Consider the following 20,281-nt stretch of genomic DNA (forward strand, 5'->3'; position numbering starts at 1 on the left):
ACGGCAAAACAAATAAAAGAGGTGAGATATCAAACAATATAAGCAGGGTGATGATAAACAATATATATAAGGTTTAAGTCATAATAATCATCACTTTGCGGTATAATCATTACCGTCTAGTTTACTTTACTATTTAAATCAAAACAATACACGTCACCATATCTCACATAAAATCATATTTATATTTCACAATAATTCACATAAGTTCACACATCACAACACATAAAATCATAATCACACAAATGAAATGCGACTCTAACAAATGCACATGCATGTGGTACCCAGGGCTTCAGCCCCCATCGCCAATTGCCAATAAATAGAGGCATCAAAATAGGCATAAGCCTTCGTCACTGTTTGCCAATCCATGCCGTCGCTAAAACATGCAAATCATGAGACACTGATGAAATGCAACAAATCAAAAACATCACAAAACAATGTCGTGAGGCATACGCCTATATCACAAATGTTACCGATTATTAGGGTAACTCAACGTCGCTTTATTTCATGCATTTCACAGTTATCGCCAAATCATAACATTGCATCGTCACCAGCCATAGGCCTACAACTTAATATCACCGCATCACAAACCAACACCATTAATCAATATTCCACACTCAATAACAACATATATAATTTTCCAGAAAATCACAAAATAGCGAACACCAAATAATACGAAACACGGCGATAAAATTATAACTCAACCCCACATACGGTCCATCGTATACCCGTTTATAGAGCAAGAACCCCACCCTTACCTTGGATTGGAGATTACTCTATAATTCCACCGATCGAAGCCTTCTACCCTTAGCTTCTAATCCTTGCCTCTTTTAATCAGAATTAAAAGCCGAATTTTTTTTTCCAAATATGCAGCTACAGTGCGATGATGATATCTCGCAACTCAGACCTTATTTTGAAGATCCCAACGGTCAAAAGTTAGATATAGGTGTTTCGAACCTACCCACAAAATTGGTGATGATCCAACGGTTAACGAATCGGGGATCTTTGATTTAGCGAGACTGCTGCAAGAAAAACGAGAATGAGTTTCTCTCCTCTTTTCTCTCTTCTCTACAACTTCCCATGACCAATTTCCCAAGACTTTTTCTCTTCTAATTAACCTAATCCTTATCTTAACTTAATTTCATTAAACCTATTGGGCCTAAAATTCACACTCCACCTTTTACTACCACCATCACTTAATTAAGTCCATATAACAAATCTAGTATTTCTTCAATACTATTTCTACAACTTAATCAATTAATTAATCGACTAATTAATCATAAAACCATGTCAACTATTATCAACACCCCATAAATTCAACAATTAAATTCGAAATAATTTGAAAGTGTTTAATTAAATAATTAATTAAATACCGGGTGTTACAACTCTGCCCCACTTAGAATATTTTCGTCCTCGAAAATTTATCCGATACAACCATCATCAACTTCACTTCCACGTCCAACCATCCAACATAACAACCAATTAACACATCTCAAATCTACTACACATATGTCGACCATTCCGGTACTTCTTCAACATAACTGTTACTACTTGTTAACTATTCCAACGCCATTTGAAAATGCGAACATCGACGCCATGCCGCGACACTCTTTATGGTATCTCCATAACTTCTCAAATGGGAAACTTAATTCTTAAAATTTCTTCTAAACAAACCCTTTAATTACTCCTTCAATTAACTCAACTCTGACACTAACGTCCAGCGCGACATCAACGCAAAAGTCTGGTCCCAAAGACAAGCGTAACCGCAAACTTTATCTCTTTCCAACATCATCTTGTTACAAATAATTCTATTAAAGCTGCTGGAACCATTTTTTAAATAAATTCCATCTCCTTAAATTTCCAACGCTTCAAACGGGACTCAAATCAGATACCCAGAACTCCAGTTATTAATTTTGAAGTTTCACAAAAAAATTCAGCAATTTCCTGCGTTTTGCTTACGGAAATTTCACTCCAAAACCTATTTTTCTCCAACTTAAACATATTTCAAACAACTCTTAACATATCTCCTCACTCCAAAACTTTTTATAACTCGAGAGACACATTCTTTCGGCGAAATTCAGTTTTCGAAACACCAAGACAACAATCCTCTTTGCAAACTTGCAACTGAACCATATCCGAGAAGCAAAGCTCTCCCCCACTTCGCTCAAACTAATTCCTGCAACAACCAGAAAGCAACAATTACCGACAGCGTTTCACACACTTGTCGCTTACAGAGGAATAAACAACATTAGACATCTTTGCCAGACGGACCGACCTGCTCTAATACCACTAATGCAACACCCCAATTTCTACCCGAAAAATATAATAAAACCAGAGTATAAATTTCAAACATTTTTATTTGAGGTATCACATATTCGTTATTTCAAAAACATTCTCGACTTACTAGCCTTCATATAGATACATAGCACAGCAATTTAAAATTAATCCTAAAAATTACTTTATCAAAATAATTATTTTATCTCGCAGCGGAATTCACAAAACTTCACAATTTTCAATTTAATCATAACATCTTCGCAAAATAGCTTTAAGCTACAATTCAAGAATAAAGCATCACTAAAAATTCAGCAAGCAACAAATAATTAAAACACGCATTTATCCCCCCCCCCCCCCCTGAGTGCTACGTATCAGAGCGACCATCGACTCGACTCACATCGTCTAATTCTTCCTCAAGGCTATCACCTGCACGTTACCAGTTTAAAGGTAACGGCAAAACAAATAAAAGAGGTGAGATATCAAACAATATAAGCAGGGTGATGATAAACAATATATATAAGGTTTAAGTCATAATAATAATCACTTTGCGGTATAATCATTACCGTCTAGTTTACTTTTCTATTTAAATCAAAACAATACACGTCACCATATCTCACATAAAATCATATTTATATTTCACAATAATTCACATAAGTTCACACATCACAACACATAAAATCATAATCACACAAATGAAATGCGACTCTAACAAATGCACATGCATGTGGTACCCAGGGCTTCAGCCCCCATCGCCAATTGCCAATAAATAGAGGCATCAAAATAGGCATAAGCCTTCGTCACTGTTTGCCAATCCAGGCTGTCGCTAAAACATGCAAATCATGAGACACTGATGAAATGCAACAAATCAAAAACATCACAAAACAATGTCGCGAGGCATACGCCTATATCACAAATGTTACCGATTATTAGGGTAACTCAACGTCGCTTTATTTCATGCATTTCACAGTTATCGCCAAATCATAACATTGCATCGTCACCGGCCATAGGCCTACAACTTAATATCACCGCATCACAAACCAACACCATTAATCAATATTCCACACTCAATAACAACATATATAATTTTCCAGAAAATCACAAAATAGCGAACACCAAATAATACGAAACACGGCGATAAAATTATAACTCAACCCCACATACGGTCCATCGTATACCCGTTTATAGAGCAAGAACCCCACCCTTACCTTGGATTGGAGATTACTCTATAATTCCACCGATCGAAGCCTTCTACCCTTAGCTTCTAATCCTTGCCTCTTTTAATCAGAATTAAAAGCCGAATTTTTTTTCCAAATATGCAGCTACAGTGCGATGATGATATCTCGCAACTCAGACCTTATTTTGAAGATCCCAACGGTCAAAAGTTAGATATAGGTGTTTCGAACCTACCCACAAAATTGGTGATGATCCAACGGTTAACGAGTCGGGGATCTTTGATTTAGCGAGACTGCTGCAAGAAAAACGAGAATGAGTTTCTCTCCTCTTTTCTCTCTTCTCTACAACTTCCCATGACCAATTTCCCAAGACTTTTTCTCTTCTAATTAACCTAATCCTTATCTTAACTTAATTTCATTAAACCTATTGGGCCTAAAATTCACACTCCACCTTTTACTACCACCATCACTTAATTAAGTCCATATAACAAATCTAGTATTTCTTCAATACTATTTCTACAACTTAATCAATTAATTAATCGACTAATTAATCATAAAACCATGTCAACTATTATCAACACCCCATAAATTCAACAATTAAATTCGAAATAATTTGAAAGTGTTTAATTAAATAATTAATTAAATACCGGGTGTTACAACTCTGCCCCACTTAGAATATTTTCGTCCTCGAAAATTTATCCGATACAACCATCATCAACTTCACTTCCACGTCCAACCATCCAACATAACAACCAATTAACACATCTCAAATCTACTACACATATGTCGACCATTCCGGTACTTCTTCAACATAACTGTTACTACTTGTTAACTATTCCAACGCCATTTGAAAATGCGAACATCGACGCCATGCCGCGACACTCTTTATGGTATCTCCATAACTTCTCAAATGGGAAACTTAATTCTTAAAATTTCTTCTAAACAAACCCTTTAATTACTCCTTCAATTAACTCAACTCTGACACTAACGTCCAGCGCGACATCAACGCAAAAGTCTGGTCCCAAAGACAAGCGTAACCGCAAACTTCATCTCTTTCCAACATCATCTTGTTACAAATAATTCTATTAAAGCTGCTGGAACCATTTTTTAAATAAATTCCATCTCCTTAAATTTCCAACGCTTCAAGCGGGACTCAAATCAGATACCCAGAACTCCAGTTATTAATTTTGAAGTTTCACAAAAAAATTCAGCAATTTCCTGCGTTTTGCTTACGGAAATTTCACTCCAAAACCTATTTTTCTCCAACTTAAACATATTTCAAACAACTCTTAACATATCTCCTCACTCCAAAACTTTTTATAACTCGAGAGACACATTCTTTCGGCGAAATTCAGTTTTCGAAACACCAAGACAACAATCCTCTTTGCAAACTTGCAACTGAACCATATCCGAGAAGCAAAGCTCTCCCCCACTTCGCTCAAACTAATTCCTGCAACAACCAGAAAGCAACAAGTACCGACAGCGTTTCACACACTTGTCGCGTACAGAGGAATAAACAACATTAGACATCTTTGCCAGACGGACCGACCTGCTCTAATACCACTAATGCAACACCCCAATTTCTACCCGAAAAATATAATAAAACCAGAGTATAAATTTCAAACATTTTTATTTGAGGTATCACATATTCGTTATTTCAAAAACATTCTCGACTTACTAGCCTTCATATAGATACATAGCACAGCAATTTAAAATTAATCCTAAAAATTACTTTATCAAAATAATTATTTTATCTCGCAGCGGAATTCACAAAACTTCACAATTTTCAATTTAATCATAACATCTTCGCAAAATAGCTTTAAGCTACAATTCAAGAATAAAGCATCACTAAAAATTCAGCAAGCAACAAATAATTAAAACACGCATTTATCCCCCCCCCCCCCGAGTGCTACGTATCAGAGCGACCATCGACTCGACTCACATCGTCTAATTCTTCCTCAAGGCTATCACCTGCACGTTACCAGTTAAAGGTAACGGCAAAACAAATAAAAGAGGTGAGATATCAAACAATATAAGCAGGGTGATGATAAACAATATATATAAGGTTTAAGTCATAATAATCATCACTTTGCGGTATAATCATTACCGTCTAGTTTACTTTACTATTTAAATCAAAACAATACACGTCACCATATCTCACATAAATTCATATTTATATTTCACAATAATTCACATAAGTTCATACATCACAACACATAAAATCATAATCACACAAATGAAATGCGACTCTAACAAATGCACATGCATGTGGTACCCAGGGCTTCAGCCCCCATCGCCAATTGCCAATAATTAGAGGCATCAAAATAGGCATAAGCCTTCGTCACTGTTTGCCAATCCAGGCCGTCGCTAAAACATGCAAATCATGAGACACTGATGAAATGCAACAAATCAAAAACATCACAAAACAACGTCGCGAGGCATACGCCTATATCACAAATGTTACCAATTATTAGGGTAACTCAACGTCGCTTTATTTCATGCATTTCACAGTTATCGCCAAATCATAACATTGCATCGTCACCGGCCATAGGCCTACAACTTAATATCACCGCATCACAAACCAACACCATTAATCAATATTCCACACTCCATAACAACATATATAATTTTCTAGAAAATCACAAAATAGCGAACACCAAATAATACGAAACACGCCGATAAAATTATAACTCAACCCCACATACGGTCCATCATATCCCCGTTTATAGAGGAAGAACCCCACCCTTACCTTGGATTGGAGATTACTCTATAATTCCACCGATCGAAGCCTTCTAGCCTTAGCTTCTAATCCTTGTCTCTTTTAATCAGAATTAAAAGCTGAATTTTTTTTTCCAAATATGCAGCTACAGTGCGATGATGATATCTCGCAACTCAGACCTTATTTTGAAGATCCCAACGGTCAAAAGTTAGATATAGGTGTTTCGAACCTACCCACAAAATTTGGCGATGATCCAACAGTGAACGAATCGGGGATCTTTGATTTAGTGAGACTGCTGCAAGAAAAACGAGAATGAGTTTCTCTCCTCTTTTCTCTCTTCTCTACAACTTCCCATGACCAAATTCCCAAGACTTTTTCTCTTCTAATTAACCTAATCCTTATCTTAACTTAATTTCATTAAACCTATTGGACCTAAAATTCACACTCCACCTTTTACTACCACCATCACTTAATTAAGTCCATATAACAAATCTAGTATTTCTTCAATACTATTTCTACAACTTAATCAATTAATTAATCGACTAATTAATCATAAAACCATGTCAACTATTATCAACACTCCATAAATTCAACAATTAAATTCGAAATAATTTGAAAGTATTTAATTAAATAATTAATTAAATACCGGGTGTTACACACGGGAGTGTAAGCATCCCAGGTCTGCATTTTTCAGGACTATGTAGACAGAAAAAAGACATGATCACCACCAAAACAGTGATGACCATAAGAAAAAACGTATTCATCCACTTTGCCATTTTTTTCGGGGAAGAAGAGAAAATAATTATGAGATAGAAATTTGGGAAATGAGTGAAATTTGATGTGAGAATTTATGAAAAAAACGAGGCGTATTTATAGAGTGAAAAGAAGGATGGAGACGTTGGGGAATGAAGTGATGCCGTACAAAAAAGGAAAATTTGAGTGGTAGTAGGATTTGAAAGAAAGTGTATGGTAGGGTTTGAAAAGAAAGATGTATGGAATAAAGTTATGATTTGATTTGAAAGAAAGAGATTTGAAAAGAAAGGAAAAGATTTGAAAACGATAATATAGTACAAAAATTTGTGGGAAACAAAAAAAACTAATAATAATTTAATTGTTACCAGTACAGTCTGAATTCCCGGACTTTGCGCCTGCAAAAATTTAATTCTGTACCAATTGCGTCAGTATTATTTCTCTGAAAATAAATCTCAAATAAACAATGTGTGAAGTGATAAACAGTATTTGACATTTGTGTAAGAATAAATTCAACAGCGAACCAAAATATCGTACAAAACATATTCTAAAAAACTGAGTATTCATAAAATCGGGATATTTATGAAATAAAATCCAAGATTATATGAAACTCCCAATTTTTAGACAGAAGTCTGTTGCCTTCTCTCTGAAAAAAGATGCGGGAAAATTTTGGGGTATAAGAGTAACGTGCAGGTATTCAAGTATGAACATTTAGTTGCCGTTAATCGAGTCGGTTGTCGCTCTGATACGTAGCACTCGGGGGGGTGATTTATGATGTTTATGATTGTTGTAGCTTATTGTTTTGTCTTAGCTAAATATGATGTTATTGAATTAAAGATTGAGAACTATGATTCCGCCATGTTCTAATCAAAGAAGTTACCTTGTTTTGAAAAGTATTATATGTGGAGTTTTTATTTAATTGATTACAGAAGTGCTATGTATCCGCTAAATGCGATTAAGTGGTTTATTTTAAGTGAATATGTGACGCCTCATTTGTTCGTTGAGAAATTTTGAAACTCTGATTCTTGAATAATTGTCGGGTAGAAATGGGGTGTTACAGTTTTGGTGATGATGGTAGGATCACCCGATACACTGGCGAGAATGGCAGACTCTAGATTTAGTTGTTCGAGAGAATGACCTACGGGTCTCGTAGTTTTTAATCCTAGTTTAGTGTATTTTTGTTGATTGTCATTGCATTTAATATTTGAGAGTCTAAAAATACAATTGCTTTTTAGATTATTAACTTCTCATTTTTTATTTCTTTTTTAGCGTAAAAACGAGACTGGTGATATTTCAAAGTCAATTCAATACTACATGAATGAAACTGGAGCTTCTGAAATTGAGGCTCGTGAGTATCTAAAGTCTATAATATTTACATTATGGAAAAAGATAAATAAAGAGGCTCATACTTCCTCTTTCTCTCAAAGTTTAAAAGATAATGCTATAAACCTTGCTAGAATGACATTGTTCATGTACCAACATGGAGACGGTTATTCCATTCAAGATTCTGAAATTCCGAATCGCATAATGTCATTAATTCTTATGCCCATTTCTATTGTGTAATCTACTCACTAAATTTGTTGGTGTGTGAATAAATTGATTAAATACAATAATTTGTCAAATTATATACTTTGTTAACTTGTTCAATGTAACTTGTAATTGAGTTACTTAATAAAGTTATGTACCCCTAGATATACCATTTCGGTATTTGATTTTACTACATATTAAACAATTATATGAGCTAGTCATTCATTATTAATCATTTCACTCTCTATAAGAGATTGTTTGTTTTAATTTTTGAAAAATAGATTTCTTCTTTTTTTATTTCTAAAAAATAGATTTTATAAATTCGTTTTTCAAAATAGTATAAATTTATATTATTTTTTATGAGAATATCTCAATACAACCTTGATATTCTTAGGCACTGACGTAATACGTAATACCAATTATGCCTCGTATTTTTGTAGATGCACATTCGAAAGCATATTTTTTTTAAACAAAATTTAGTTTTTTTTTTCCGTAGGTGCATCTATAGAAGCGTTAAAAACATAGTGAACGTTGAGAAAATTCAAATTAATTCAGTTCAGTAAATCTCCTGTAGATGTATTTATGGAAAAAGTTAAAAACAGAATGTTCCGTAGGTGTACCTATGCAACCTTCTGTTATACTTTAAATCAACTACATTTCACTCCAAAAATCCAATTTATTTTACAAAAATGGAACATCGAATTATAGTACATCAAAGTAGTGCAATTTAAATACAATAGAATATACTACACCAAAAGAATACATCGAATAAATCATCCAAATAGTATCATATACATAATCAAAAAAAGTATATAAATGTAATCAAAATACAGACATCAATAAAATCATAGGCATCACTAATGTGTGTGCCGGATAATATCCTTAGCCCCTCATCTGCCTCTCGCCCCGCCTCTGCGTCCACCACGTCGTCTGTTGACTACGCTGCATCTACTGTTAAGTGCCCCATCTGTTATGACACGATGTCGAGATACAAAAATGTCTCATCTCCCATCCTCGTGATACCATACAGTATACGTGTGTGATCAAACCCCTCAAAAAAGAAACCATCGACAATGCATGCTCGCGCTATGTCAAAAGTCTCTCATTTGAGGAAGGGCAGATGTTGGAAAGAATATTGTTGTTGCATCTCTGAATTCCGGTCTCATCAGATTGTTCCCCATAAACCAATTCATTAAATTCCACTTGTTGTGAATGTCCAGAACCGGTCGCAGCAATCTTGATAGAAAAACGGTGCTGAGGTGGGCCTACTAAGAAATTATCCTCGATGCTTTTTCCCTTTTGTTGCTAATCTTCTTGTGATATGTACCATTCACCGAATAACTAGCATTTCAATCCATAACTCACTTATTTTTCAATAAGCAATTGATTACGAAACGCACAAGGGGTGCAACCCAACCAAACAAATTACAAATTCGGGAAGCAAATAAGCAGTATCTTGTACCACTCATAAAACGAGAAGGAAGCGTTCAAATTTAATCTAGCTAGCCAACTCCACGAAAAAACATTACATTGTAAACCACCGTGTCGAAACAAAAGGAATCTTCCTCGAAAACGATGGAGTTACGCATAATCCAAATGCTCCAAATCAAAGCCATCCAAATGGTGTTAATCTTCACCTTAGCTCCGACCCCTTCATCTTCTCTTGAATAACCTCAAATTCCAAGAACTCTTCAAAGGAGAAAGGAACATCTTTCCCTAACCACCCGTAAATCTTCTCCCACACCTTCATGGAAACAATACAAGAAAAGAATGTGTGCATCAAAGTCTCCGGAACATTCCCGCAAAAAACACACGACAAGCTATTTATATTATCCACCCCTCTAAAAATTAAAGCATCAATAGTAGGTATTCTTGAAGAAAAAAATCTCCACAAGAATACTTGGATCCTCAATGGAAGCGGTAATTTCCACATTATCTTCATTCTATTTAAGACATGGGGCTGCCAAGGACAAGATTTCCGAACTGCAATCATGTCCGCTGCTGAATGGACCGAGAACTTGCCACTGAGTTCCGGCAGCCAGTCGAACCAATCCTCCTCTCCGCTACTAAAATGAACTGCATCCAACAGCTGCAGAAGCTGCTGCCACCGGTCACACTGGGCGGGGCTGGACACCACTGTCTGAGCCAAAGCTGCAGAACCGAAGATGACAGCGGGATCCCAAACAGTACCAGTTTCCGACATATTGGCAGCAGCTGCAACTGTAACAAAAAAATCCAAAGAAAGCGAAGCCAAATCCGGGAATAAATCTTGGACAGAATAGTCCCCCCTCCACTTGCTAGACCAAAACAAAACATTTTTACCATTTCCCACATTACAACGAATATTGCTCAAGAAGCCATCTTCACCTATCTCGGTATTGATATCATTATTTATAACATCCCTCCACCATTTAGAGTCTTTGCTGTTTCTTCCTTCTTCAATAAAATCTTGCACCTTCAACTTCGGAACAACATACCTCATATCCAAGAACTTGCGCCATATAGCGGTATCATCCGTGAGGATTCGCCACTTCCATTTGAGGAGGAGAGTCTTGTTGATTTCGCCGACATCTCTTATTCCGAGGCCGCCTTTTTCCTTTGGGTTGCACACCGTGGACCAGTCTACCCAATGAATGCTTCTAGCATTCTTGTTGCCTCCCCAAAGGAATTTCCTAATGATGCCTCTGATTTCCTTAACAACCACGCCCGGAGCCTTGTAGAAAGATAACAAGAAAGTGGGAATTGCATTTAGGACCGCTTTAATGAGAATTACCCTACCACCAACGGAGATACAATTCCCTTTCCAAGCCGAAAGCCTACTCTTGATTTTATTAATAACACTCGACCATACTCTCCTCCTACTTTGATTGACACCCACACTTATTCCGAGAAAGGTAAAAGGAACCGCCCCCCTTTTACAACCAAGAAATTGATTAGCCGAGTTCAAGAACCACTCTCCCACGTTAACCCCGTACACATTGCTCTTAGAGAAGTTGATTTTCAAACCCGAGACCAATTCAAAACCTCTAAGCACTACTTTCAAGCTCCAAAGGTTGTCACTAGAGGGTTCACCAATGATAATGGTGTCATCCGCAAATTGTAAGATATCCACACTCCCGGCTTCCCCTAACTTAAACGGACGGAAGACACCCATTGACGCCGATTTCCTCACATGCGCCGTTAGGCCTTCCAAAGCTAAAACAAAAAGGAATGGAGATAGAGGGTCTCCTTGTCTCAACCCCTTTTTGACCGAAAAATCTTTAGTTGGACTCCCGTTCACAAGAATAGACATAAAGCTATCAAACACGCAACCTTCCATCCACAATTTCCACTTCTCCCCGAACCCCATTGAGTTTAGCACAAATCTAAGATACCCCCAAGAAACGGTATCGTACGCCTTTTCAAAATCCACCTTGAGAAGAAAACAACTTTTCTTGAATCTTTTGGACCAATCGATAATTTCATTCACCAACACAACTCCGTCCATCATGTTTCTTCCCGGCACAAACGCCGTTTGGTTAGATGACACCAACTTACCAATCACCACTTTTAACCTTGCGGCCAACACTTTTGCAACTATCTTGTAAAGGCTCCCTACCAAACAAATGGGACGATACTCGCTTAAACCTTGAGGATTGTTAGTTTTTGGGATAAGAGCGATAAAGGAGGATTTTATGGATTTCACTAACTTCCCTTTTGCATGGAAATCCATGAAAAATCTCATAATATCTTAATGCACCTTAAGTGCGTCTTGCTAAAACACACCTTCATAAAAAAAATGATGTATTTTAGCAAAGTTATGTGGGATTTGCTAAAATACACCCACTTATTTTTATAAAGGTATGTTTTAGCAAAATGCACCTTAAGGTAAATTTAACTTCTTTTTAGTTAATGTTTGTCAAAATAGACCTTCATAAAAATAATATATATATATATATATATATATATATATATATATATATATATATATATATATATATATATATATATATATATAAGTTCTCATTCTCATTATAGCTAAAGTTCTTATTTGATACGTCCCCTATATATATATATATATATATATATATATATATTATATATAAAAAGAAAAAAAATTAAAAATTGAATGTCATACCAAAACTATACTGTTGTTATTCTTTTTTGGCATAGAAGAATCTGTAAAAATGCAACATTGAGGAGTGGTGAAGTGTGAAAGAGACATGATGTTTTGTTGTAAACTGAGTTAGAATGTAGTTAGAGTTAAAATTTCAAGTGGTATTTATAACCTACAAACTTGATAAATAAATCTAAATTTAGTGGATATATAGTGTAGTATATGTGTCATTGAATACATATAGTAATTAATAAGACCAACAAGCTACATATTAGGATCTAATATATGTTCTATAATTGCTTATATTTTATATCTAATATATGTTCTTATTGCTTATATTAAAAAAAATATATGTTCTATAATATGGTATTTTTGGTTAAGACAAAATTAAATCAAAGCAAGTGGCATTAACATGAACGTGTTTTCCACCAAATATCAATTTTGTTTTGTTTTTCCTACATTAATTAGGATTTATGATTTTTGTCTTTTTGGTTGTAGCACTAAATGGCATCGTTGAACAAACATGTTTGTTAAACTGGAGAATCTTTGTCAAAATAAATGGTAAAATTGGGAAATAGGAAACAAGATAAAGTAGTTGTGCTTACATCTAAAATTTCAAATTTAAGTGAACGATAATAGAATATATATATATATATATATATATATATATATATATATATATATATATATATATATATATATATATATATATATATATATATATATATATATATATATGGGGACGTATCAAATAAGAACTTTAGCTATAATGAGAATGAGAACTTTTAATAATAACCATTGGATTTGAATTAATGGCTCAGATTTATCTTATATTTTAAATACATATTCCATAAATATCTTATCCACTTAACCATTAATGAAATATTTAAAAATATAAGATAAATCTGAGTCATTAATTCAAATCCAATGATTATTATTAAAAGTTCTCAGTTCTCATTATAGCCAAAGTTCTCATTTGATACGTCCCCTATATATATATATATATATATATATATATATATATATATATATATATATATATATATATATATATATATATATATATATATATATATATATATATATATATATATATATATATATATATATATATATATATATATATATATATATATTTCATTCCAGAGTGTAAATAAATAAATAATGTGTTTTATTTTTTGTAGTGTTTGGAAGACACTAAAGAAAGAATCAAGAAAATGTTCAACAAGGTTGAACTTTCAATTTCTTCATATGATACTGCTTTTGTGGCAATGATTCCTTCTCCGACTTCGTGTCACGCCCCGTTTTTTCCTCAATGTGTGAATTGGTTGCTGGATAATCAACTTGTTGATGGCTCTTGGGGTCTTCCGGATCGCCATCCATTGTTGAAGAATGATGCTCTCTTGTCTACCTTAGCATGTATCCATGCCTTAAAGCAATGGAGTATTGGTGAAGATAAGATGAATAAGGGTTCGAACCGTGCCCATACATCTAATGTCCTTGCACAGCTTTCAACTAAACTGTCTTAACTGGACGTTTTAATATTTTCAACTGATCTGTCTTAACTGGACGTTTTAATAGTAACATTGTATGTATGAGTTTTCTTGATATTTTTGCAGGACTTGAATTTATTGAGTTAAACTTTAGTTCTATCATCAATGATGAGAAACAACACCATCCCATAGGATTTGATATACTTTTTCCTTCTTTGGTTGAATATGCACAAACTTTGGGCATTAATCTTCCAATTCGAGCCGCGAGCTTGGAAGCAATGATCCAAAAGAGAGACAAAGAGCTCCAAAGGTAGTAATTATGTTTTCTGTTGTTTTCTGTTGTTATCTTTTATCACAAAAAAAGGTGAATAATGGTATCAGTATCAGCACCTTCCGATACCATTTTGTCGCGGCCGTTTTCACGGTGACATTTTCTCGAAACTGACGTTTTTGTGGTGCATTTTCTGATATAGAGGCTTTGAGAGCAATTCAGAAGGATGGAAAGAATATCTAGCATATACATCAGAAGGAATGTTGAACTCATTGGACATGAATACAATTATCAAGTATCAAAGAAAGAATGGATCTTTGTTCAATTCACCGGCTACAACCGCAGCGGTTTTTCATCGATCAAAGAATGCTGACTGTCTTAGTTACCTCCAATCAGTATTACAAAAGTTTGGGAATTCAGTTCCAACTGTTTATCCTCTCGATATATACGCCCGTCTCTATATGATTGATAGTCTTGAAAGATTGGGGATCGATCGTCATTTTAAAGACGAAATTCATATTGTAATGGATGAAACATACAGGTAATTGTTATAGAAATAGCTTATACATAAGCACTTATATCATAAGTTGTTTATCTAAATAGTGCTCAAGTTCGAAGGCACACAAACATTTAATTAGTCAAAAAAACAGATATTGGCTAGAAGGTGAAGAAGATATATTTTTAGACCCAACAACCTGTGCAATGGCATTTCGAATGTTGCGTCTCAATGGTTACGATGTCTCTTCAGGTTAGATATCATTTGTACACCGTTATCTAAACGTGTGCTAAGAAGTTTATAAGCTGAACTGTGTATGTTGTCTTTTGTAGATCCCTTTTATCGATATTCAGAAGATAAATTTCCGCGCTCCTTGAAAGGTTACTTGAAGGATGCTAGTGCTGTTTTAGAGCTATATAAGGCCTCACAAGTCATTATACATCCGGATGAATCGGTTTTAGTAAAACAAAGTTATTGGACAAGAAATCTTCTGAGGCGGAATTCTTCTAATTACCAATTGTATGCTGACAAACTTCGGATTTATGTTGATAACGAGGTAGTTTATCATCTCAATCTTTCATTAAATTTAATTTCATATAAACAACATTACAATGTTTTTGCACCTTAGGTCAATGATGTTCTTAACTTTCCGTATCACGCGGATTTGGAGCGTTTATTACACAGAAGATCGGTGGAGCATTATAACGTAGACGAAACAAGGATTTTAAAAACATCATACAGGTGCACGTCCGATAGTTTGTTTCCGATTTTTCATTCCTCTCGTTTTTGCGGCCAAGTTCTTAACTGTTTGTAAGACACAGATCCTGCAATCTTGCAAGCCAAGAAATTCTGAAGCTAGGAATTGAAGACTTCAATCTCTGCCAATCAATACACAATAAAGAGTTGAAACAACTTTCAAGGTATATCTTTCGGAAATGAATCAATGTAGAAAAATCATAATCGTAGCTGAAAGATTTATAATGCAAACCATAACGAATTCTCTATCATATGCAGGTGGGTTGTTGAAAGCAGACTAGACAAACTAGAATTCGCAAGGCAGAAAATGACATATTGTTACTTCGCCTGCACAGCCACTTTTTTTTCGCCCGAACTTTCTGACGCGCATATCTTGGGCGAAAAACGGGGTGCTCACAACAGTTGTTGATGATTTCTTTGATTTCTTTGGCTCTAAAGAAGAGCAACTGAACCTTATTCAACTAGTTGAGAAGTATATTCCTATTCTTAACCAAACCTGTTCCATTTTCCATCTCTTGATTTCCTTTTGAATTCTTAAAATTTTCGGCAAAATCAGTAATGTTGTAGAAATGGAATTGCAGGTGGGATGTAGATGTCAATACTATAAGTTGTTCTGAGACGGTTAAGATAATATTTTCTGCAGTTCGTAGCACAATTTGTGAGATTGGAGAGAAATCTGTCGAGTGCCAGGGACGCAATGTGAAAGACAATGTTATCAAGATTGTGAGAAATTTCTTCATATTTCTACATACATTTTTTCATCACCGCAAAACTAAACACACGCTCAATGGATTCACTTTGTTTGCTTTGCAGTGGTTAGATTTGATGAAGGCAATGTTTACGGAAGCTGAGTGGTCGAGAACCAAGGCCATCCCAACAATGGATGATTATATGCAAACTGCAAACATATCATTTGCCTTAGGACCGGTTGTTATTCCGGCACTCTATCTTGTAGGACCTAAGCTTTCGGATGATATTGCTGCAAATCAGGAATTGAATCATCTCTTAAAGATCATGAGCACTTGCGGGCGTCTTCTCAACGATATTCAAACTGTAAAGGTATATATATAGTCCATTTCTTCTCTTTCCATGACATATCAGCTAAGTCATAAGAGTTTGACTCGAGTTTTTTGTAGAAAGAAACCGAGGAAGGGAAACTGAATGCAGTGAGTTTGCATATGATTCATGGCAATGGTGTTGTTACTTATGAAGACGCGGTTGATAAGATGAAGCGTGTTATTGAGGATGAGAGTCGAGAACTTCTGAGATTAGTTTTGAGGGAAAAGGGAAGCTTAATTCCAAGAGAATGTAAGGATTTGTTTTGGAAAATGGTGAGAGTGTTGAACCTAGTTTACATTAAGGATGATGGATATACTCCAAATGAGCTTCCCTCTACTGTTAATGCTGTGCTTAAAGATCCAATCCTTCTAGATGAACTGTTGGTAGATTCTAAAAGCTACACCTTCTCTCAAAAGTGATGTGATGATGCCTTAGTTCAATAAGTAAAAGTTGTGACAAGCTAGAGCTGCAATTGCTTTTGGCAAAGACTTTGAACTTAAATGTTTACACACTGTGAAGGCCTTATAAAAGGGTAAAAGGCTTAACTGCTTTAATTTATATTGGATTTTATAGAATTTTTAAGATAGTTTCACTTGGTAAAAGGTTGAACTTATCAAAATACAACCTACATTAAAAAGGCTGAACTTATCAAATTTTACCCTATGCAACTAACCTCGAAAATGACAAGTCAACAAAAAGCATCAAACTCACTCAAACCAATAAAACTGACAAGCGAAACCTTGTCAAATAAGTTAATGGGGGAGCACAAAAATAAAAAACTTTGCAGTCTTCAATATGATTGGCAAGAGAAAAATCGTCTAATCTTCAATATGACAACAAAGAATCAATGACGAGGTTAAATGAATTCGTCAAGTTATGATTTACACAACAAAAAACGCCTAGAGTAGAAAACTCTGATAGTCCATTCCTCATTCCACTCACTTTGGTCACTTAAAACACTTAGAGAAGACTTAAAAAACATGTGGGCAAGATGAGATGCTTCGACTTATCTCAAGTCATATCAGTCAAACTATGAGGTTAGCTCAGCCTTGGATCAGGAAACTACCTCATGATATCGAACAAACTATCCAGAATTAAACAGTCCAAATTCGTTACATCTTGAATCTTCTAAAAACACACTACTACAAAACTTAAATTCAACAATGCAAAGTCACCACTATCGCTCAAAGCACCGTGGTAACTACGCTAAATTTAGACGCTGACTTTTCGTTTTTATTTCTTAAATAAAAATTGTTTGAATATAATCACAGTTGAAAAGCAAAATTATGGTAATATAATCACCCTTTCATTGGTTCGAACCTCAACGCCCTCAAATATTTTAGATGTTTAAAGGGACCGCATTTCCACCAGTAACGTCACTCAGAGTGGCAAAAAATTTCGGAGATGGATCTTTAGAAATTTTCAACGTTTTAATTCCCAAAACCCGGGGTTGCATCTTTGGAATTTATCAATTTGCTTTTTTTTTCTTGACCTCACCATGTCTCATATGTATAATGCTTGTGTGATTTGCTTACATGCATTATGGCTGATAGGCAAGACAAATTGAGGCACTACAAGATTGCATAACGTGCATCAGTTCGGAAGGAAAAGAACTCAATCATCAGTCACTTGTTGTTTCTATCTCGGTTGATGCGAAGGTGTCAGCTTCTAGAACTCATGCATCTACACCTTTGTCTTCATGTAGAAGACAGGTGTCACTTACTCATGCATCTACGTCTCTGTCTTCTTCTATGAGACAGGTGTTCCCTACTCATGCATCTTCGCCTTTGTCTTTCCGTAGGAGACAAGTGTCACATACTCAAGCACCCGAGACTCCCTGGGCACATCATACACCTTAGGAACCCGAGGGATTTGGAGGAGGCCCGTCAAACTTATCGCTGCTGGCTCTTTACTAGGATCATACTACCAAACACGTCTGAGACAGAGAGGTAAATTTCAGTTGTATTCATTATTTGAAAAAACATCGTTGTTATAATATTTGAAGTGTTTGGCAATGATTTATTTAGATGCAGGGTTGTGATGCTTTGATGAGGGATCACATTGTTGACGTGTTGCCTAGATATCATCGTCCATGGAGATTGGGTAGGAGGGTATAAATAGAGGACTATTTCCTGATGGCTTTGAGGTGAGGGATGTTCTAGATGCCATGATGAAGGACGCACAGGAGGCACTGCAGTACATAACGCATCGTAGGAACAGGGGGTCCGAGGAGCCCTCATTCGTCATACGTAGTAGTATATAGTATATGTATTAGGAGTACTATTTTCAATTCTATTTATTTAGATTACATTGTGTACTTAGAATTTGCATATTATATATATTATTTTGATATTATTTTGAAAATGTATGATTTAATTTATACAAAACTGAAACAATGATAGTATAGTTATAATATATCATCAATTTCATCCAAACATGTCTAAAACAAAGACAAAAAATATGACTGGTGTGATTCTAGAGATACATTTACAAAATATATATGATATGCAGGAGACAAAGATGCATGCATCTCTAGCTAATGTTATCTAAACAAAACAAAAAAACAGCGTTTAAAATGTGGTGTACACAAAGTGTAATAGGTGTACATCTCGAAAATAAATTTTAGAAAAAAAATTAGGTTGAAGTTTAGTTGTACTCAGAATTTGCATATTAGTTGGAGTGAAGTTAGGCGTGTTTCAATGAAATATTAGATGCATCCGGTGATTCATCTCTATAATCAGATGGATATTTTTGGTTTTTCGTAAAATACTTTTTTAAACTCGTAGGGTCCGTTTGGTGCGCAGGATAAGAGATAGGAAATGATATGTGTATTATATTTTATCTCAATCTAGTGTTTGATGACACAACAGGATCTGATAAATTTATCCTGAAATTTATTCTATCTTATCTCACTAGTTCAAATTATTGTCCTGAATATAAGCTGAGTTAGAATTCGATAGCATATAATAAGAAAATAATTTAATAATATACTCCTATAAAATATAATTTAAAAGCAAAATAAAAATAAAAATTAATTTAATATTAATTTAAAAATATTAATAAATATGTACGATTGTCATGAAGATAATTTTTTAACTTTGTATAATATAAAAAATTAAAACTTAATAGCTTGAAATATCTAAAAATAAAATAATTAATAAAATTTTAAAAATATGAATACTAATTTTATTTATTATCAAATTAAATATATTTTCTTGTAAGGATAATTTTGTCATATATACATACTTTTATTTTGTTTATCTAACATATATAATAAAATTCAAGATTTTTTTCAAAAAACTTAAATTATTTACATAGTAGTGGTAATGAGTTTTTTAATTTTAATTATAGCAAATTATTACTTTTTTTATCAATTTAGAAATTTTAAAATATTTTATAAAATATTTTGAAAACAATATAGTTGCACCATGGATCCTCTCCTTCCCTCCTTTTCTCTCCTTCACCAAAAGCAAGTGTAATTAAATTAATGGTATTAAGAAAAATGATAAAAAGAAGAAGAGAGAAAAAATATTAGAAAGAGGTAGAGAGATAAGTGTGAAGGAGATAGTTGGAGAGAATAAATTGAAGGAGAGGATTCAAGTCCATATATATATATATATATATATATATATATATATATATATATATATATATATATATATATATATATA

At 34.4% G+C, this 20,281-nt stretch overlaps 1 pseudogene; it reads left to right on the plus strand.

Annotated features, from left to right (window-relative positions):
* The first annotated feature begins 12,294 nt into the window (after positions 1 to 12,294).
* On the plus strand, positions 12,295 to 17,270 carry LOC131640425 (ent-kaurene synthase TSP4, chloroplastic-like; annotated as a pseudogene).
* The last annotated feature ends 3,011 nt before the right edge of the window (positions 17,271 to 20,281 follow it).

The sequence above is a fragment of the Vicia villosa genome, unplaced genomic scaffold (genome assembly GCF_029867415.1).
Source record: "Vicia villosa cultivar HV-30 ecotype Madison, WI unplaced genomic scaffold, Vvil1.0 ctg.003111F_1_1, whole genome shotgun sequence".
Classification (NCBI taxonomy): domain Eukaryota; kingdom Viridiplantae; phylum Streptophyta; class Magnoliopsida; order Fabales; family Fabaceae; genus Vicia; species Vicia villosa.